This window comes from Amphiprion ocellaris, chromosome 14, assembly GCF_022539595.1.
Source record: "Amphiprion ocellaris isolate individual 3 ecotype Okinawa chromosome 14, ASM2253959v1, whole genome shotgun sequence".
NCBI classification, from domain to species: domain Eukaryota; kingdom Metazoa; phylum Chordata; class Actinopteri; family Pomacentridae; genus Amphiprion; species Amphiprion ocellaris.
The window spans coordinates 32497320-32520940 of NC_072779.1; the positions used below are offsets into that span (position 1 = coordinate 32497320).

General features: G+C 37.5%; 1 protein-coding gene and 1 long non-coding RNA gene across 4 annotated transcripts in view; one reads left to right on the forward strand and one right to left on the reverse strand.

Moving 5' to 3' along the window:
- Nucleotides 1–23621, reverse strand: part of si:dkeyp-23e4.3 (rho GTPase-activating protein 7) — a 153494-nt gene that overhangs the window by 105085 nt on the left and 24788 nt on the right. The window lies entirely within an intron of this gene.
- Nucleotides 2331–10230, forward strand: LOC129350488 (uncharacterized). Its single transcript, XR_008603901.1, has 2 exons — nt 2331–3265; nt 5764–10230. It is a non-coding gene; the product is annotated as an uncharacterized LOC129350488 (long non-coding RNA).

Below are 23621 nucleotides of genomic sequence, written 5' to 3' on the forward strand. Positions count from 1 at the left end.
GATCAAAAATGACACTTTAAGCAACAGAAAAGCACTTTGGTGAACTGTTTTAGTAAGATAAGGGTTCCAAACGAGCCGCCACATTCGTCTACGAGTGAAGCATTCGTCCAATCAGGTGCAGCTTGAGTCATCCTACGTCTTTTAAACTCCATGTCAATCAACGTTTTAGCAGCGCTGCACACATACGCAGTAAAGCCGAGCTCAGAGAAATCTTGGGTTTGTGGCGTTTTGCTTTAATGTCAGTGCACAGAGTGGCTGAGCGTCCTCACAGGTGAGGAGCTGCATTTCCTGCCATGTGATTAATGAGTCGAGTCGCGCAAAGAGATGAACGCCGAAGAAAACCGACCGCCCACACACACCTCTGTACTTGAGTCTGTGTGAGCATCCTCGCTGATAAAACACAATCCTTCGCCTCTCATTTTAACCTCAGCAAATAAATGTCTCACTGAACCCTTATTCCAACCCAAACACCCAAAACACGTCCACGCTTCTGAGGTCCAAAACTGAACTCAGTCCCAACGAAGATGCATCAGAATGAGCACATACATACACAGTTATGTCTGCATCACTTCAAAACTTCAATTGACATTAATCTTCTAGAGACTAAACCAATTTTCAACCTGACTTGTAAGGATTTTCAGACCTCCTTTTTGTCCTTGAAAGGTAGCCGAGTCCTCACAAGGGGTGTAAAAAGAGCTTGTGTTGCGAAGACATGAGTAAAACAAATCACACTTTGATCATTTCAGTGTTACTGTGTGTTTGCTTTAAAAATGAATGTGTGTTTCCAGTGTAAATGTGTGCAGGTGTAGATCTGTAATAAATGTGTGTGTTTGTGTAGCTGCAGCGATGTCTCAGCACTAACAAGATGGCTGACAGCAGAAAGAGAGAGCAGGTGTGGAGGACCGAGTGAACCGAAGCTCATTTAGTTTCTCCACCTGCAGCCTCTTCCTCATTTCCCCTCTTCTTAAACACAAACAATCAAACCCTCAGGTGGCTGCTAATAAACACACAGACACACCAGAAATAGGGATTGAGGGAGGATTCAGACTCTTTGGTTAAGTAAAACTAGAAACAAAACTGGCAGTGAAAACATTACTGAGGCAAAAATAGTAGTTATGGCAAATTTAAAAGTCTATGAAGTGAAAATGGAAATTATGTAAATGGAGAAAACATAAACATGCAAAGTAAAACTTAATTTGACAACAAAGATGCAGCATTTAAAGGAAAAAACAGTGCAGATATAAACAAGAAGTTCATATCAGCAAGAAGAAGAATATTGTGGGGGTTTAGCTAGTAAAGAGGCACCATGACAAAGACTTATTAGACTCCTAATGGCTTCTGACCAGAGCTGATGTGTTTAAGATGCACTGGAACCAAGGAAGACTGCATTTGTAGCTGAGCTTAGCTTATCCTAAAAACCAATGTAGGGATTAAGCTAACCATGATAAAGACTTCCACGATGCTTAATGACCTCTAGCTAGAGCTCGTGTTTAAAGCATGCTAGGATCAAACAGAACCATGTTTTCAGTTGATCCTAGCTTGTTCAAAAAATCATTGTAGGGGTTTAGCTAGCAAGGCAGCACCGTGACAAAGACTTCTGTGACGCTTAATGACCTTGGACCAGAGCTCCTGTGTTTACGGCATGCTAGGATTGAATAGATCCATTTTAGTTGATCCTAGCTTGTTCAAAAGATCATTGTAGGAGTTTAGCTAGCAAGGGGCCACCATAATATAGACATCTGTGACAGTTTAGGACCTCCAGCCAGAACTCGTGTGTAAGACAAGCTGGGATCATATAGAATCATGTTTTTAGTTGATCCCAGCTTGTCTTAAAACCATTGTAGGGGTTCAGCTAGCAAGGGGGCACCATGACAAATACTTCCGTGATACTTAATGACATCTGGCTAGAGCTAATGTCTTTAAGACAATTTAGGATTGAGTAGGACCTTGTTTATAGTTGAGCCCAGCTGTTCTTAAGACTATTGTGAAAGTTTAACTAGCGAGGGGTCACTGTGACAAAGACTTCTGTGATGCTTAATGACTTTGGATCAGAGCTCATGCATTTAAGGACAAGCTAGGATTGAGTAGAAATGTGGTTGTAGAGGTTTAGCTAGAAAGGGGCACCATGACAATGGCTTATGTGATACTTAATGACCTCTGGCTAGAGCACGTGTGTTAAGCTAAGCTAGGATTGAGTAGAACCATGCTTTTTGTTGATCCTAGCTTGTTCAGAAAAGCATTTTGATGGTTTAGCTGGCAAGGGGCCACCATGACAAAGACGTATGTGATGCTTAATGACTTCTAGCCAACACTCATGCTTTTAAGGCCAGTGTTTGTTAACTAAAACAGCAACATCAGCCCAGTACTGACAATGCTGCTAGATATTGATTATCAAAATTATTTAGAATTTACATTTCTCGCTTCTTTAACATCCTTCCCTCCCTTTATGACACCTGAATAACAGTGGACGTAATAAAATAAAAGGATCAGCCATAGTTTTATGGGCAATAACTTTCGAACTTCCTTTCACAATCACAATCAGAAATACTTAATTGATCCTAGAGGGGAAAGAGTTCCCATTTACAGTCTTAGAAATTTAAGCTGTAGAAAAAACATGGTAAACATGCACAGAAAAATATGTCCTAAAACTATAAACATGAGTAGAAATGCAAATATACAATGTAATAAGTTATTTTCTTTGACATCAGATCAGGATATTCCTAATAAGGAGAGAAAGAAATATTCATATTTAAGGACCAGTGATGCATTTTTGCTTTAAAGAATCCCGTAAAACAATCAATAACTATCATTTTTGCGTATTATTTTAATTCACCTTGCAGCTTGGTCAACAGAAACGTGCAGTTTTGAAGCTTTGCTTTGAGGTTCTGCTGCTGCTGCCTCTTTTTATTGGCCCTGTGCAGCTTATCGTCCGGCCTATCTTCCTCCCAGACTGTCGCGTCTCCTAAGCTGCTTCTCAGACTGCATCTTCTGCCTCCATAACCCTTCCACGCTTTTTTTTATTTACTCTATTTCTCGTCTCCCCTCTTCCCTCTTATCTCTGCCTTCTCTCTGATCTCTCTCTCGTCTATTCTCTCTTTATCTTCCTCCGTCCCGGTGTCAGGACCGCCCCAGTGTCTTTTCCATCCCCCTCTCTATGTGATAAGGAGCCCAGGTGGCGCGATGGATTTCAGGAACCTCCCAGGGGTCGAGGCGGCGGCGGCATCCACGGAGGTGGTGGCGTTCCTGAATTTTGCTGGATCAGCAGGTCAGATGCAGGCGGTTTGTGTGAGGAGAAAACAGCTGATGAGAAACAATAAATTGAGCTAAAAAAAAAAAAAAAAAGGCTCGGCCACCCAGAGATGAAGAGATGAATGCACCTGTGGTTGTGTGCAGAGCAGAATAAGCCGTTTCCATGTGAAAAGAAAGAGGAGAGAGAGTTGGCGGGGAGGAGGAGATCTAAATCAGAGTCACTTTATCCGACAAGTATGATAAATGTGCAGGAATATGCCTCGGAGGCAGCGGTGCAGAGAGGTTGGCACCTCGCACAGTTTCCCTGCACATGCTCATGAAGGAGGAAAGGCTGATCCATAAAGAGCAACAGCCCAGCTTACAGGTTTACAGCAGGGCCGGGGAGCGTGGAGAGGGCCGCCAGATCGATAGAACGTCAGGTAAACAGCAGGAGATCGGAGATTAGAGGCAAAGATCTCCGTCTAACAGCAGCCACTCCGTCGCACAATTTACATTTACAGAGGAAACATTTCACACTGAGGGCAGATGTGCCGCATTAACCGCATTTTCTGGACGTCATCAGCTGAACATTCATGACATCCATCCATCTATTATCTATACTCTGCTTAATCCTCATTAGTGCCGCAGGATCTGGAGTCTATCCCAGCCCACATTCACGCCTGCAGACAGTTTAGAGTTACCACTTAACCTCAGCATGTTTTTGGAATGGGGAGGAAGCTGGAGAACCCAGAGAAAACCCACGCATGCGCAGGGAGAACATGCAAACTCCATGCAGAAAGATCCCAGGAAGCCCGGACACGAACTCCGGATCTTCTAGCTGCAAGGCGAAAGTGCTCACCACCTTTAGGTATACACTGAAATTAGCAGGCAATCGCTGAATAAATGTTAACAAAAGAGAAGAAGGGCTTAGTTTAGAGTTACAATTTCATTGCAAAAGTAAAAAAACAAATCACAGTTTGCACTATTCACTTTAACTCTGGTTTTTGAGAGTTTGAAGACAAAAATCCCAATAAATCTCCACAGAAATGGTTAAAAAGGAACGGCTGAGTAAAGAAAGAAGATACAAATACCTGATAATCAAAGTAAAAATCTATTCTGATGAGTGACTATAATTTGTAATAATCTACTGTGATCTTTTTTGTACACATTTATTCTCGCTTCCAAACTTTTGGCCTGTAGTGTACATCTTAATGCTGTTCTATTTCATCGGCACCGGATTTAGTTTATTACGTCATTTTGTGTTTTCTGAGCAACACATGGCACAAGAATTTCTTTCAGGATAAATAAAATTTATCTTACTAAAAATGTATTCACTGCAGAAAACAAACCAAAAAAAATCTATTATTTTCTGTATTTCTATGTTGTGAGTTTTGACACTACAGTTCCCATCATGCTTTGGGGTTTTTAAACAACGATGCAAAGTGTTTTCAATGAGTTTATCTGAGCCCCTTTCTGTCACTCCTGAAGTTATTTAAAGTTAAATTATGACAAATTTTGACTTGTAGTTAATTTTTATTATTTATTTTATTTTCTTACATGTAAAATCACAATTAGATTTTAGAAAAATCAATAGTTAGACTTCAAACTGGAGTCGCTAACAACTAAAGCAGGTTCGTTTTTCACAAAAATGTGCAGTTAAGCCCCAAATTCTGAACTCCAAAGCCAGATTTTTAAATATAGTGAATTTATATTTGACCAATCAGGTCCCCTGGCTGTAATTAATATTTTTTTGCACAATTTTTTTGATCAAATTATTCATACGGTTGAAATAGTCACCATTTTTTGAGAAAATGCATCTGGTTCTGGTAATTTCTATGATTGAACAATTAATGTGAATTATTTTGGTCCTTTTTTTTCCAGCAAAAATGTCAAAGAAAAAAATTATGCTGTCACTGACCTCTCTAACACAATGTCTTACCATCTTTTGTCACTTTTTATGTCTTTTCCAGCCAGAATAAATCTGTTGGTCAAATAGAATGAAGAATTTTCAGGCTCAACAGAAAATTTTAGTAAATCTGCATCATGATGATTCCTGCTTTAGCTGTTAGCAGCTAATGTTTGAAGTGCAACTTTGGAAAAATATGTAATTGTGAGCTTTCTGACAGATATTATGATTTGATATGAGATGTAATTTGTTGTCAAAGTCAGACTTCAGTTCAATTTTTTTGGTGTAATATGTTAAAAACATGTTATGGAGCTTTAACATGCAAGGCAACATTAAAAACATCAATGCAGCAGTTTAAAGTCGGGTCAAGATGGAGCTAATAAATAACGAATCTGGTCTTTAGGCAGTGGAACCACACTGTGAATAATAAAACACACAGTTTACATTGATCCATCTGCAGCATAAACAACCCTGAAAGTTTCAATCTGCTCAAAAGTCTCATTATTTAACCTTGTATAATCAATTGCAGTGTTTTTAATTTCCTAATAGCACCGTTTCAAATTTGAAAGTGATGAATTATTTCGCCTTCCCTTCATTCCTCTAATCTCTGCTTTCTGTTTTTATTACAGCAGCCGTCGGTTTGTCCGCTGACATCTGGAATAATGTGTCACCGTTTTAGTTTTTAAGATTCACGACGACTCCCAGACATCCTGAATCTCCAACAAAGACATCCAACGCTGCACAGAAAGACGATTCCTGGATTTATTGGAGTAAATAATTCACCTCGTAGCATAAAGTTCAGTCCGGCAGCAGAAACAAGCAGTAAAGCAAAAAGGCAGTGAAACATATTTACTGTTTGTCTGAAGCTGACTATGGAGCTACAGCGAACCACAACTCACATATCTAAAAAACAGGTTTGACAAACTCTTGTTATACAGGTTTTAAACAGTGGTTACCGTGACAACTGTCTGTCCAGACAAAATGTAAAGAAATGAAACACTTGGACTACAAAAGACGGCATTAATGAAGAGAAGGTGAAGTCTTGAACAACAGCAAAGGCCATTTCTGGTTAAAGTAGAGTTTTAAATAGCTTGAAACCAGCATTTTTACTGGTTGGTAGCATGAAAATTGGTCTGAGATACAAATGAAATGGGAACTTAATCATTATAATGCTGCTCTACAGCGCCACCAGTGGTCAAAATGTCCAACAACACCTCCTTTAATCTCCTTAGATGAACAAACACACAACTAAGTACAAAACCAGGCAAAAGTTTGGACGCTAATTCAGAGTTCTTCTAAAAAACTAGGAAATAACACATATAATTATGAAGCAAATTAAAAAAAAGCGAAAACAAATCAAAATATTCAGAGTAAAAACTGTTTAGATTTTGGTTTGATGGTTAACAGATAGTCAAGCTGCTTATTCCAGTGATTATTCCTACTGAAATCATCACTTTTTTTAAAAATAAAAGATTCTCCTCAGGCATCTCTGATTTGTGCGAACTTTTAATAGCATAAAATATGGATATTTATGAACATATCTGTGAAATTTAAGCTTCATATATCAAATACTTTCCAAGATAAAGATCTTTAAAAGCTGTTCTGCAACCCACTTTCAACACGTTTTTTTAATTTCGCACATTTAAGTTTGAAGCTGTTTGAACAACAATATCTCAGGGACTATTAAAGATACAAACCTGCTATTTTCACTGTTATTTTTCATCATGTCATTGATTAAGAATCTGCAGTATTGGACAGTTTCATTAAATAATCTATGAACATGAGTAAGTTGAAAAATGTAAGAAAAAAACCCGAAGTGTCATGAAAAGTCCCATCTTTGAGCTCATATTGACAAAAAAATAATAATTCAGAAGTCAACCAGTGATATTTTCTGAACCTGCAGGTCACAATAATACAAAACCTGTGGAAGACTTTCAATATGGAATACTCGGTCACAACACTTTCTTTGTGCTTTCATAACCGATTGAGCGGGTATGACAAGTTGTAGCACAAACAGCAAAATATTATTGGATGGACTAATCAAAGAGTTCGAGTTTCAAAATAGTTCTCAAGTATAACTAAGAAATTATGTTTAAAATATAAAAAAGGCATATTTTTCATTTTCAGACTTAATTCACATGCATTTTTCATGAAGGTTAAATTTTTTTCTTCATATTTCAATTCACCCATAATCACAGATTGTTTGAGTTACTTGTTCAATATTACAGATTCTCAATCAATGACACGATGAGAAATAACATTGAAAATTTCAGGTTTTTATCTATAATAGTTCCTGAGATATTGTCGTTCAAACAGCCTCAACTTTTAATGTGTGAAAAAATGTGTTGAAAGTGGGTCAACAGAAATTATTTGATAAATGAAGCTCAAATTTCACAGACACCATTTTAAAGATTCAAAGTTGATGACAAAAAGTTTTCAAGCAAATCAGAGACGGTCGAGCACAAGAAATCTGATGATTTGAGATGAATAAACCCAAGTGGACGGTCATAATTCTGTATAATATAAATATTACGCCCCCTAGTGTTCAACATAAAGAAATGCTTTCCATTTTGGATGGATGGGAAGTGTTCCAAGTCTGTAGGTCTTGTTTTTAATGTGAGAACTGTGTGTTTTATGGCCCACAGTCTGCCTTTAATAAACTATTATTATTGATATTATTTTCACATGCAGTCTGACAAACAACTGGGCTTCTTCTGTTTCATAAAGGGAAATATTCCTTGTTTTTCTCTTTGTCTTGTTGATGAATTATATATTCTCTACACCTGCAAAAAGCCCATTTCTCTCCTCTGAGGTTGAAACGAGGATAAAAGTGATAGCAGAGATCTGGAGAGCATCAAACCTGACTGAAATGTAGTGAAAGCCTTGTTTGGAGTGGAACACGCTGCAAACAAGATATTATCATCGGCGTAAAAATGGATTGTTAATGACTGTTTTGATTGAAATGAAAAATAAAAAGAGTGTGTTTATGGAAAAAGTCAGACTATTAAGAAATGCAGTGGCTCATTTGTATAAATGTATAAATCTTCCTTAGTGTTTTTGGGTTCTGTTATTTTTGCAATAGCTCAAGATAAGAGCTGTTTTCTCAGGCCTTTATCATAAATCTTCATGGTGAGTTTTTAGCTTGGAGAGGCTGAGGAGAAAATGATTCCTCTGTGGCTGGAAGCCAGACGCTGTCAGAGCTGCAGAGCTCTTAATTTTGTCTAGAAAAAAATTCCTGCAGCAAACTGAGACTCCGGTTACAACTGATTCTGCAAACTTTTAGAGCTTGGAACCCAAAGACAAATAAGAAATGACGTCCTGGACCCTTCAACTGTATCAGCCTGAGCCTCCAGAAATGTGACAGTTGTTTTTACTACAGGACTAAATGGAGGTAAAGCGTATTAACTGTCACTTCCCCAACTACCACAGCAGCTGATCTGAGTCCATCTAAAGCCACGACTTGCTTCTTGTGTGTCATTTATCTGAAACAACTTTCTTTCTCACTGGTTTACTGGTCATTCTGTATCACTGAAAGTTGGATCAGTTACATCTTATTGGTCAATTTATAATCAAATAAGAGTAGAACTGAATGTGTTTCTTACAGTGATAACCACAAAGAAAATCCTAAAATCTCTGCTACGTCCTGCAGTCCGAGCACACCAGCTCACCTACAACTCCGTAAAACTTCTCTGCAATACAAAGTTCAGACATACACTTTTGGACCAGAAACCAAATAAAGCAGAGTTTTTGACACTCAAAAAAGGAAAAAAAGCCAGAGGACAGTGACTAAAAACATCAGAAAACAACTGAAAACACTGAATGAACATAAAACGTAGGAAAACAGCAATGAAATGCCACAAAATTGCCAAAAACAGTGACAGAAAACACCAGTAAATAGCGACTAAAAACATTGGAAAACAGCAACTGAAAACGTCACAGAGTGAGAAAATATTTTTAAAAGACTAAAAACAGCAACTGCAAACATTGTAAAAGAACAACTGAAATCATGAAGAAACTGAAACTGGAAATATCAGAAAACATAGCCTGAAAATAACATCTGAAAATCTAGGAAAACAGTAATTAAATATGCAAAAGCAGCTACTGAAAATGTCTGATAACCCTGGCTGAAAAAACTGAAAAACAGCAACCAAAAAAGTCACAAAAATAGAGACTAAAAACATTAAAAAGTTGCTGAAAAAGTCAGAAAACAGTTATTTAAAAAAGGGACTAAAAACATGGGAAAACAGCAGCTGAAAAAAAATTACAGTGACTGAAAATATCAGAAAAAAGCAACTGAAAAAGTCACAAAAATAGAGACTAAAAACAGTAAAAAGTCAGAAAACAGTGACCGAAAACATCGCAAGATAGCCACTGAAGACGTGAGAAGCTGATAAACGTTTTCCGTGAGTTTTTACAGTTTGGTGTGAGACCGTGGACTGTTACCGGATACGTGGATTTACTGTGGGCATGTCTGAAAAACAGCACTGCAGCGCTTCCTGGAAAGTAATGAAACCGTCCTACAAGTTTCTAACAACGAATACGAACAAAGTAAAACAATCCTCTGTTCACAAAGCAGCAGGACTCTGAATCTGATCCTCGGTTCACTTGTAGTTCCAGATCAGACACAAACATTGTTTTTCAGCCTCCCGTCCATCCCTGCAGCTATGAACGAGGATTTAAGGAGCCACATCAGAATATAACGAGAACCAGGACGGCGAAAAACGACTTCTACAAATTTGGACTCACCTCGAGAGAATGTTTTCAAAATTGGTCATTAGGAAATGAGTCAAACTTTAAATACAACTAAATTATGTAGGCCGGCTATCGGAAAATCAACACTTCAGCTCAGATAAAGACCACTAACACTGAAAGAGTACGCGAAAATAAATTTAAAGTTAAGTGGGAAGTAAAGTTTATACATTATACTGCTCACTGTTTTCACTGTACTTGACTTACTGTGCAGAAATGTGGGGTAACACATATAATACTACAATAAATCCAGTAAAAATATGACCAAAAAAACTGCTATTTGGATAATGTGTGATATAATAAGCACCCTGTTATATTGTTTTCCAAAATAAACACAATGAAATTTATTGGAGCATGTCTTGATTCACTATCAAACATGGAGATCTGGGCTGATAAAGGCTTTGTTCAAACGATCTCTATCTGTACAAAACTAAGCCTTGTCTCAGCCTGCATTACCAATCATTAATTGGTAGCACAACTTTAGCAAAGATGATGGGCTTTAGAACACTGTCCTAGTTGATCCCAGTTAGTCTTAAAAACATTAGCTCTGATCGGACGTCATTAAGCATCGTATAAGTCTTAGTCAAGGTGGCCCCTTGCTAGCTAAACCCTAAAATTTTTCTGTTTTAAACTAGCTAGGATCAACTATAAACATGGCTTTACTCAATCCTAGCTTGTCTTAAACACATAATCTCTGGTTGGAGGTCAAAAGGCATTGCATAAGTCTTTGTCATGGTGGCCCCTTGCTAGCTAAACCCCCACAGTGGTTTTAAGACAAGCTAGGATCAACTGTAAACATGGTTCTACTCGATCCTAGCTTGTCATAAACACATAGGCACTGGTTGGAGGTCAATAAGCATCACAGAAGTCTTTGTCATGGTGCCCACTGCTCTGTAAACCCCACAATAGTATTTTTTTTTTAACAGGCTAGGATCAAAAAACACAGTTTTACTCAATCCTAGTTTGTTTTAAACACGAGCTCTGCTTGGAGGTTATTAAACACCACAGAGTCATTGTCATGATGCCCATTGCTAGCTAAACCCAAGAAAACATTTTTTTTTAACCACCTAGGATCAACTAAAAACACAGCTCTACTCGATCCTAGTTTGATTTATGCACATGAGCACTTGTTGGAGCTCATTAAGCATCAAAGGTGTCTTTGTCATGGTGCCTGTTGCTAGCTAAACCCCCACAATGCTCTCTGCTTGCCAACATGAACTCCTCATAGTCCAAGTGAAACCTCCTCTGGTCGCTACAGTATTAAACAGTAAGAGCCTCCACCTGGTGGAACAACCAGATACTACAGATGATCTACTATACATTTTCTAACACGCATATTGCTAAAACAGGTTTTCTCTGTCTTCTTACGCTACATTTCAGACAGTGTCCCACCAGAGCTTTACAATAAGGTTCATGACCTTAAGAAACATTAAGGCACAATTTGGATGTAGAAATGCAATTTCTTTCTTAATGTGTTTCAGAGCTATTCAGTTGTTTAGCATAGATTGGATTGATTTCAGTAATGTTAATATACTTGAAGTTGGTATTATCGATAAAAAATGGTTTCTGATTGGGACTAAATATTGAATAAAATCAACTTTCTGCAAATAGAAAGTAGTGAATCAATGTTCAAATTTTATACCGTTTAAAAAAGTTGTCAAACATTTTGAGCTACACATGCATAACCATCTTAGATTAATGTTACAAACATTCATCAAGGCTGCTGATTAGAAACTGGTTGTGGCGATTCGGTGAGATTAATCCAACAGTGTGAAGCTGCTCATCGGGCCGAATGACTGAACTGAAGCAACCAGACTGAATCATTTGCATAGGAAAGTCCTCCAACACGTCCGGTGCTGGAAGGCATCGCTTCGGCTGGCAGAGCAATCGACTGGAGCCCTGACAGAGTGAAGAAAACTCAAAACAAAGAACAGGACGGTGGCTCCAATCAGGAAAATCTCTTTCTGCTAATCAATCAGGGGGAGGACAGCAGCGACTCAGTACACAATCAATGTATTGTTGTTGGTCTGCAGTGGATGAACAAGTGAAGGAATGTAGTGTGAAACAACAGGAACTACTTCAAGCACCGATTTTTTAATAAAAAGTTAACATAAAAAAGACTAGAAGCAAATGATACAACAATAAAGATACCATAGGTCACGTTTAACAGACTAAAAGGACCAAACCGTAGAGTTTCATGAAATCAATCCCATTCAAGGCCCATGTACTTTAGATTAAAGGATCTTTAGAAGAAACTCTGTTCAATCAATCAATTTGTTGCAAGAAAAAAACTCTGCATACCTATAGATGAACTAAATGCTAATTTGATACTTGAATTCCCAATCTTTCAGTAATATTATATTATTTTACACCATGGCTTCTTAATCACAATCAGTCTAAATTTTCCCAAACATAATCGTTAAAGTTCCACTCTAGGACACATCATCTGATTTATGAATCGACTTGTAATAAACTAAGTTTTCCAATGCACAACTTCTTAACAAGTCACACTGACAATGGCGATCCCGGTTGGTCTTAAATACATAATCTCTGGTCGGAGGTCATTAAGCGTTACAGAAGTCTTGGTCATGGTGCCATTGCTAGCTAAACCCAGACATTGTTTTTTTTTTATTAACAAGCTACGATCAACTAAAAACACAGTTCTACTTGATCCTAGCTTGTTTTAAACACATGAGCTCTGGTTGGAGGTCATTGAGCATCACAGAAGTCTTTGTCATGGTGCCCATTGCTAGCTAAACCCCAACAACATTTTTTAAACAAGGTAGGATCAAATAAAAGCATAGTTCTAATTGATCCTAGCTTTACTTTACCACATTTACTCTGGTCGAAGGTCATTAAGCATTACAGAAGTCTTCGTCATGGTGCCCCTCATTAGATAAACCCCAAAAATATTTTCTTTTGAACAAAGTAGGATCAACTTAAAACACACTTCTACTTGATCCTAGCTTGTCTTCAACACATTAGCCCTGATTGAAGATCTTTATGCAGCAAAGAAGTCTTTGTCATGGTGCCCACTGCTGGCTGAACCCCTACAACGATCTCAGCCCTCTGGCAAATAAAAACCACCATAGGGACATGTTAACAAGGTTAAAAAAAAAACAAAAAAGCAAAAACAAAGTGCACTCTGTAGTTAAGTCTGGAGGGATAGATGTGTAGAGAACCTGTTTTTAAGCCTGCAGAAGGCAGAAATGACCTGACCTTGTTCAGCTAATCAAAGCAGGATTGCACGTCTTTAGCCACCTGAGCATCGAAGGACAAATCAGTCGAGAAAAATATCTCCAATACAGTACAAATAACTGAAGAAGGCATCCAGGACTTTATTTGAAAACTGCCTGCTGCTGGGCAGAGGCCAGCTCCACTGGGTGGTTTCCCATTATTCCCTAATGATGATGATGATGATGGCGGCGATGACAATCAGAATTTGGCTCTAACAGATGGCCGACCGCATTCAACGTAATTTTCTATTGAACTTCTCCATCCATTACAGGACGAGCTTCACACACTGTGAGACAGTGATGATTATGACGGCAATTATGAAGATAGCTGCATCCTTTCACAAGTTATGTTCACACAAACGTCTCAAGCTGGACATTTTAATAGTTGCTTTAATAACAAGCTGTTTCTTCACGCCTGCAATCAACCCATCAAAAGAGCTTTCACGTCTCAATCTGGAGTAAAATGATCAATTTTCCCGAGTTGAATCTTTGAAATCCACCCAACTTGAGCTTCAAACTTCGACCTCACACAAAGTTATTTATGATAGAAATAATAAGAATCTCACAGCTGCTTATTTGGAGGCGGATGGATGCAGGAAAAGAGACACAAATACAATCAGAGGGAGCGCTTGTTGAAGGGATCCTGGCCAGGTGGACGGATGCAGCAGCTGGGTGGAGTTTGTGCTTTTAAAAGCTGCCAACTGCGAATCAGAGACAAAAAAAACGCACACCAGCCAACAACACAAACGCAAAGCCCGAATCAGAGAACACAAGACCACCGGAGAAGGTCAGCGAATGAGCTACCAGACCTCAACATGGCGACTCTCGTTTATCATTATCGTTTAACTACAGCGTCGGTTCGTTAAAACGCAGCATCTTTCTTCCATCCGAATCCTTTCACTGTCACAATTAGAACTCAAATTTCTAAGAAAGACTAAAATGACAGAGATGAACGACGCCGTCTTCCTTCCAGATCCATCAAATAAAGTCGAGTTGGGGATATTTATACGCTCCAAAGTCCCTAATTTGTCCCAGAGGAGCTTTTAAAATCTGGAACAACACATGAAACCCCCCATTAAAGATTAAACTCCCAACCAGGACTGTGAATATTTGGAGACTGATGGAGTTTTTTTGTTGCTTTAATAATGGAAAACTTCTTCACAAGGTCCACATGTTCCACAACACTTTAAACCACCGTTAAAACTGTAAGTATCTATTTTAACAGAAATAAACGTGGAGTCTTAGATATACTGTACTGATCTGACGAGGAAATTGAAATTGTTTCATGAACACAGATCTTGCCTGCAGATGTAAAAAACAACTTGTTTGACACCTAAATTCTATATCAGCATTCCTGAGGTTTCATTAGAAGTTTACACCTTTTAAATTTTTTTTGAGTAATATCTATTTTACACCATTATTTCTTAATTACGATCAGTCTAAACTTACTACATCTAAACTACAATACGTTTTTTGACAGGAATGTAGAGAAATTTAGGTTTTTGCTGTCTGTCGGAGCCACGATACAACCTACACCCTCCTACCAGAGCTTTATGGATGGATTTTAACAACTTTAAACATACTTGAAGTGTGTATTTTGTAGGAAAATAGTATCAGATTGAGACTCGGTATCTGCAAATACTAAATATTAAAGGACTCAGACTGGATTATGACCAGTTTTTAAAAATAAAAATCACTACCTGTGTACCTTGATTAGCCTTAACAAGCAAGTGCTTAATTCAAAATAAAGTTGGTTCAATTCAAAATAAACCTTTTTATGTTGGTCTTCATGAAAAATATGCTCTTAAAATAATCAATAAATGGGTCATTCCAGAATTGGAGGACATTTGGGCTTCAACATTTATGAAAAATTAACCTTCTCTTTTACAGTTTTCTGCTCCATATTCATCAATAATTGGTAATAAACTATCAAAGGCTTGATTGGCTCAGCTTCCACATCAATGGTAGCATTTTTATTCCATGTTTTCTGTGTTGTTTGCTAACCCTACTCTAATCACAGTAACAGGGTTGCTAATCCATGCTAATGTGATCTTTTTCTCAGCAGTAGAAGCTAGATATTTAGCTGCTGTTACTGCTGACCAAGAGGACAAACTGACTGATGGAAAACAGTCCAAAGAATTAGTCTGATCCTGATAATATGAGGTAGAGTGAGACATTCAATCAAGGCTGACAATGTGATGAAAAGATGAAAAATAGAAGAGAGGACATAGCTTTGCTCTACTCATTCTTTAGGAAAACTGTTTGATGATGTTGACGACAAAAGCAAGACACAAAACAACAAAAGCAAGACACAAAACGATAAAAGCAAGACAAAAAACGATGAAAGTAAGACACAAAATGACAGAAACGAGACAGAAAACAACAAAAACATAACAGGAAAGACAAAAATGTCATCTACAGGGTTGTGGGACACACATTCTGTGCATAATTATTATTTAAAATATTATGTTGATTAAAAAAATGTTTTCACAATTACAAGAGACATCAATGAAAAATATAACAAAAAAAGGAGATTTAAATTTCATTTTAACAGTTTTATTTGAGATTCAATTTGGTCATCAGGGGGGCGGGACAAGAGAAAAATGGCATTTTAGGGGGAACTCCAGACTTGTTTGATATTTTAAAAAATATTTTCACACATTCTTTTCTCCTTGTTTTTTAGATTTAGTCTCAGGAAAAATAAATTTACAAAACAACTGCATGTTTTAGTATTTTGCACATGGATTATGTGAAATTTTGATGGGTGGGACATAAAATGTCCAAATTTTAGAAAGACCCAAATATCAATATTGCCCTGCAACAATAGACACAATAATTGGAAGCACATAAAGCTGAAATAAAGCAGAATTATCCTTATAATATTGTTTTTCATAACCTACTATATTATGTGAAGCATTCACACTCAGAAACAAAGGCCTCAGTAGTAAATTGGTTGCATCATTTCAGACACACTCTGATAACCCAGTTAAAGTTGTTATTGCAGCTTTTCCTAATTTTGTCACCTTTGTACTGTTCAGCGTGAAAACGATTCTGCTCACTAGTTTATTAATGAACACGAGTAAATCCCTTCAAACATTTACGCCTCAGCGACAAAACATATGAGAGCTCTGCAGACTTCTACACCTGCAGGGAAGAAGCTGATGAAGCCCTAAATGAGCTCAGAAGACAAATCCCGAGAGCGAAACGTCCACGGCCAAATTTCTCAACTCCAGCTTCACTCTTCCACCGAATTTTTGGCTCCCGACGGGGGAAAGTTAAGTAATGAAGCGCCACCACAATAGCTCAACCTCACTCCACTCCTCACATCCCCGGAATCCCACATTTAGCCAACTTAACTGCAAATGGAAAGCGGGCTAACTGCAAATTGAATGTCGCCTAACAGAGGGGTCCGACGTGAGAGACGGTAGCAGAGCGTCGCAGGTTGACTTCCCCCGAAAAAAGAAGGGAAAGTTGCCAGAGCAGCATCTTTTTTTTTCTTTTTTCTCTATCTACATGAGAATAATCTACAGAGGAGGTGTGCGTTCGCAGCGTTTTCTGCAACACAAGATGCTGATATTTCCTTTTTCCTGCAGCTCACGGGGTTCAGTGGAGGTGAGTCTGCAACAAAACACTGCAGCGGCGTGTTTGGCTGCAGCAGGTTTAGTGTTTCCATCCGCCGCCTGGCAGATATGGAGCCTCTTGGCTGCTCTCTCAATCCCACATCTCAATCCCTGCAGGCCTGTTGTTGCTAACCACAACCACACGCTCAAACTCTCCAAAACAAACCCATAAAACCATATCAGGTCATTAGCGGACGCACAAAACAAGCCACGACGCACACAGACACGCACACACACAGACACACAGGCACACAGACACACACACAGACACACACACAGGCACACACACAGACACAGACACACACATAAGGCTGTTTTGCTTTATATAAAGTTGTCATGAAGCCTCACAGAGAACTGTCACTGCTCAGTGAGTGAATGTGGTAAATTAGAGATCCTGGGAGCCCCAGGGGCCTCGAGGGGATCCTCAGGGGGCCCACTTAAAAATGAGGAAGAGTTCAGGGGAACATTGCTGCTTTCTGCTGAGCTGGAAGACTTGCAAGTACTCTGGAAGTAAAAAGTGCAAATAAGAGCACTTTCTGTAGCAACAATCCTGCAATCTTTTCTTATCTTCCACTTCTGCTTACGTTTTGGCAAATTATTTTGGTTTGAAATGCTCAAAAGAAGCAAAAACGTACTACAAGGTGTGATCAAAAAGCCCAGAGTGTATCGATAACAACCAAAATTGTGCTTGATTTAAAAGCTGTTCCCCTTGTGCAGCGACAAACTGCTCCCAGTGCTCCTGCAACACAGCAATCATGTCAACACTGGAGGTTTATTCTTAGTATTTCAGGTTTAGTTCCTAAATATATTTAGTCAATTTGTCTAAAGGTGAGCTACTAGTTAACAGTATGTTAGTTAATGTTACTTTCAGCAATTTTATTAGAATTAAATGTCATAATGTGAATATTTGTGACCTTTACCTTCAGCATTACATTGACTTTTATAATTATTTTGATTAAGAGACACCTAGAGGCAAAAATTAGTGCATTTAAATAATTATTATGATGTTTGATTGATAGATTTTTGCAGCATTGTTTAATTTCCTGCATGTTTTATAATAATAATAATAATAACAACAACAAAACAACAATAACAGCAATAAAATCCATAAAGAATTATTATTATTATTATTATTATTATTGCCTATTATTAAAATAATAAAATGATGGAAAATAAACAACAAAACCCATAAAATTATTATTATTTTATCATTATTAAAAATGACACTCGTAAAGCATTATTATTGTTATTATTATTGTCTTTATTATTATTAATGTTATCGTTGTTGCTCTGCTTTTTAATATTATCCACTATAAAAAATAAATATTGCAACTCATCAAATAATAATAACAACAATAATAAAACTCATACATAATAATAATAATAATAATAATAATAATAATAATAATAATAATAATAATAATAATAATAATAATAATAATTATTATTATTATTTTTTTTTTTTATTATTATTTTATTAATAGTAATAAAATCCATACATTTTTTATTAGTATTATCATTTCTTCTTATAATAATAATAATAATAATAATAATAATAATAATAATAATAATAATAATAATAATAATAATAATAATAATTTTATGGGGTTTATTATTTATTTTCCATCATTTTTAGTATTTTTAGTATTTTTAGGTGATCTACATGTGTTCATTTTTCATGTTCCAAGCTTTTTTCTGTTATGTTTAATCATTCATACTTTTATAAATTGTGTGCATTGATTTGTAATATCCATCCATTATCTATACACCACTTAATCCTCACTAGGGTCATGGGGGGGGGGGGCTGGAGTCTATCCCAGCTGACTCAGGTGAAGGCAGGGGACACCCTAGACAGGTCACCAGTCTGTCACAGGGCTACATACAGAGACAAACAATCACTCTCACATTCACACCTACGGGCAATTTAGAATGATCAATTAACCTCAGCATATTTTTGGACTGTGGGAGGAAGCGTGAGTACCCGGAGAAAACCCACGCATGCACAGGGAGAACATGCAAACTCCATGCAGAAAGATCCCGGGAAAGCCGGGACGTGAACCAGGGACCTTCTTGCTGCAAGGCGAAAGTGCTAACCACTACACCACTGTGCAGCCCCTGATTTGTAATATTAATATTAAAAATAGTCATAAAGTAGATAATGGTGGTGATATTAATTTCTGATGATTTTAAGTTGCTAATTTACTTATTTACAGTTTTTTTAATCTCTGCCAAGGGAATGAACTCAGATCTGTTGTCAGTAAATATCAATTTTTGATTCTGAGTTTCCATTTCAGTGCCTCTCTTTTACTTCATACGTCTTTTTATGACCTTGTCAATCACTTATAATACATTTTTAATTGCTCAAACCCATTTGAAATAGAACATAAACAAAAAAATTGGTTCATCAGTCAACTTTAAAACTTTATTTGTGTTATATTTGGTGCAGGTTTAAGCAATTCAAGGTGTTTTTCAGATGATAAATTCTGCATCTTCGGTGGGTTTTAAAGTGCTACATGAGCAGCAGCAGCATCATTTCACTACATAATGTTTGGTTTGTGTTATTTTATGTCCTTCATCAGTGAAAAACGTGGTTAAAAAAAAAACAAAACAAAGGAAGGCTGGAACTACCAGGGGTGAAGAGGAGACGTCAGAGGAAGAAGGATGCTCATCGATGCTGCATCTCTGGACCTCCATCCTTTTCTTTTCTTTTCAGCCCAAACCTCCTCCCCTCCTGCTGACGGAAACAGCACCGGCGCTGCATCTCCGTTTTATCAGCGATGGCCACATTCACACTGCATGAAGATGAATGTTTGCAGCCGGAGCCAGAAACACAGCAGGAGACGAGTAATCCTCAACCGCTAGTACCACAGGACTCCCAAGATAAAAAACAAAAATGCACTGGGATGAATTGAAGATGAGCTTAAAGCTGCGTTCAGTAAAGAAACCTCCACTTTATCTGTTTCGGTGCTGCAATTATAATTCAATTTACTGTATTCTTTAGGGTGGTGAAAGGGAAAAAAACATCGGTTTGAGATAAAACATATATAAAGATTTGAAACATTAATCAGGAAAGTATTGTTTATAATAAAGTACATTAAAGGTGTGATGGTGCAAATATAACTATTTACCATGAAACTACACCGTGACAAGTACTTATTCCCAACAATTCACTAAATGCATTGTGGGAAATCTAATTTACAGATTTGGCTAAACCTTTAAAGATTGCAGACATGGCTTCTGATTGGTTGGTTTAACATAATAATTCTGCATCAACAATAATAATATCATGTGTAATGAAATTGGCTTTATATTTACATTTTTCTTCACCTTCAAGTCAGGATTTTAAGTCAATTAACTTTGAATGAACTCAAAAAAATCCTAAAATATATTTCCAGATGATTAAAAAGCATTCGACGACAACCAGAAACATCTACAGATAAATAAGCCATGAGGACGAAATCAGTCAATATAGCTGCAGTCGGAAACACCCATGACCCACTCTGCATCAGACCATGAAGAAGAAGAAGAAACAAATATGACTTAGGCCATGTTTACTACATTAGAACTTATTAAACCAGCTCACCTGAAGCCTGGACTTATTAAAAACATCCCAAAGGAGAGCGATCTTTGTAATTTTAACTGCAGAACAGTTTAAACAGATGGTAGTTTGCTAAATCAACAACATTTTGGACAGTGTACTCCAGAAGAAGAGAATATTTGCAGTGACTGTTGCATCATTTTTCTCCTCAAGAATCATCAAACATTCAAAACAAAGTCCCTTTGTTGCACAAAATAAGTGCAAGAAATAATGAACCCATAAACCTTCTTCCATCTGAGGGATTGTGAAAGAGCAGCCAGCGACGCCACAAACACTTGGACACATCTGAGAAACAAATGCACACAGAACCCGTCGCCCTCCAGCTGAGAAATGAAGCTGGGTGCTGCTTTTGTTGTGGAGTTGCCAGGTTCAGTTTTAGACACAAACCCCACCGCAGACGTTCATCTTTGCCCGACAGGACGACTCCTTTTAGGGCCACGAGGCTTCTGTCTGTGCGTCGCGGAGCCGAGAAGTTCCCGAACAACTTGTCAAACAGCCAGTTCTGTCGCACAAACTCGCACACCGGTGGACGCACAATGAATACAGATGCTTGTTTACCGTTTCTGAAACCCATTCAGCATCTGTTCCTCAGTTTCCGGCTTCAGACTGGAGCCATAAAAGCAGAGAAAGTGTCGTGTGATGATGTGAATGACGATGACAAAGGCAGGTGGGCAACGCAAATCCACCAAAGCACCAATCAAACACGATTAAAGCACTTCCTGTGGCCTAACACAATGTCTACACGAGCGTGTTAACACAAACTAATGTCTGTGAAAACAAGAAGGACGATGCATCAGGCCTCGAGTAACCAGCAGGCCTCACTTTTTAAAACTCAGCAGAGCTTAATGGGATTCATAATCATAGTTAATACCAAAAGCTACAAACTGTAATGAATTTAAACTCTCTAAACCCCAGGCACTTTCTGGGTCTTCTGTCACATTTGTACAAATTTTTAACTGCAAAATAAAGTCCTGCACCTCGATGGAAACACTAGAAGTAGAGAGAACTCAGAACAAAACATTACTTTTTGGGATTATTTATTCTACAAACATAGAAAAATGGAATCAACTCATTCAAAATTGTTCATATAAGTGTTACGAAAACTTATATTTTAATCTTGGTTCATTTCCACGATTGTTGAAAAGTTGGCTCTGATAAACGGGGTCAATTTACAGATTTTTCTAAAATATCGCATTTATTTCAAACCTGTTTTAGGGTTCAGAGGGTTAAAAAAGGAACAAATTTACCCGCAATTATTCTCATTCTTAGGCATCCGGTTTCACAAACTCTCTATTCCAACTGCAATGCTATGAAGAAAAAAAAAATCCTGTATAAAAAGTTGAAAATCCGGCAACAAAGGTGGTGTTAAAAAGGTGCATCTACTAAATACTGACTTAAAGGGAATGAATACTTATGCAAACATGTATTTTATATTTTGTATTTTTAATTAATTGACATTTCTTTATGGAAATCAGTTTTCACTTTGACAAGAAAGAGTCTTTTTTGGGAAAAATTCATTTCTACAAAGGTGGCGTTAAAAAGGTGCATCTACTAAATACTGACTTAAAGAGAATGAAGTCGTTTATTGAAGGTTATATATTTTAAATTAATTGACATTTCTTTATGGAAATCAGTTTTCACTTTGACATGAACGAGTCTTTTGTTGAGTTGGCCATGATTCAATAATGTATAGCAATAAAAAATGGAAACTGTTATTTCACTGAAAGTACAAAGTATTTGGATCAAAATGTACTTAAATGTACCAAATGTGAGAGTGCTCATTGTGCAGAATAAAGTATATTAATTGAACTGAATAATGTGTTCATCACTATAATGTTGAAGCTGATAAAGTTAACAACATTATACAGTTTCATCTAAATTTAGAATATTACGTCATAACCTTTATGGTCGTTATATTTTGAGCAGAGAATGGAAATAGTCAAGTGCAGTAAAAGTAACTAAACATGTACCTGAATAAAGTACTTGGGTAAATATACTTTTAACACTGGAGACTGAATCTGAGCACATCAGCACGTCTGAATGGTCACTCTATGTGAAAATAACACACCGTACAGCACCAGTGGTAATTATGTTTCATTTCACTCAGTATTCTTCATTATAATTGTTGGATACGATACACTTGTAATGTGATGCTCCGATCAAACAGCAGCACATCTGTGCTTGAGAAACGTCTCGACAGACTCACACAGTGTAAAGCTGTAGTTAAACACTCTCCCAACACATGAATACATGGATGAAGCGCCGCCCCACCACTGCACACTCGATAGTTTTCCTCCCTCCTGGCAGGAAAGTGGGCAGAATAGCAAAGAGAACATTTGAAATGTCAAACGACTGACGGCATTCCCACTTGGAGAAGCGTTTCATGCTCCTAATGAGCAGAGGTTATCCTGCGTGGGCTGAGAAAAACATCATTTCTATGCTTTAAGCGTGATGCTTCCATTCAAAGACACTCCAACAGAGGTAAAACAAGAACTGAACATATGTTACCGAAGAGCTGCTTGACTATCAAACCCCCAGTGACTACAGGATAGAACTAGACAGGATAGACTACATGCAGGATAGAACTAGACAGGATAGACTACATGCAGGATAGAACTAGACAGGATAGACTACATGCAGGATAGAACTAGACAGGATAGACTACATGCAGGATAGAACTAGACAGGATAGACTACATGCAGGATAGAACTAGACAGGATAGACTACATGCAGGATAGAACTAGACAGGATAGACTACATGCAGGATAGAACTAGACAGGATAGACTACATGCAGGATAGAACTAGACAGGATAGACTACATGCAGGATAGAACTAGACAGGATAGACTACATGCAGGATAGAACTAGACAGGATAGACTACATGCAGGATAGAAAAACACCTTACAGTCGTGAGCTAAAGTATCCATCCTCTTATAAAGACCAAATGTATTGTGGCAGTCTTGACTTTCCAATGACTCCTTTAACTTAGAATCTTACGTTATAGAATCATTAAAACATTCTTTGAAACAAAAACAAATCATGCATTTGGTGTTTTTTTTTTTTACAGGTATGTTAAAGGTTTTCTGCAAATATGACAAACCTGCAGAAATGCTAATATTTAATTAACCCTTAGATGCATAAGTGGGTCAAAAATGACCAGGTGAGGTTGTTTTCTTGCAATATCTTTGTAATGAAAAGTTTTGATCATTTCATTTTCCAGGTATTCCTCGAAAACATGTTTTTGATATCATTCCATTTAAGTTTTTAAATTATTTTTTTTACT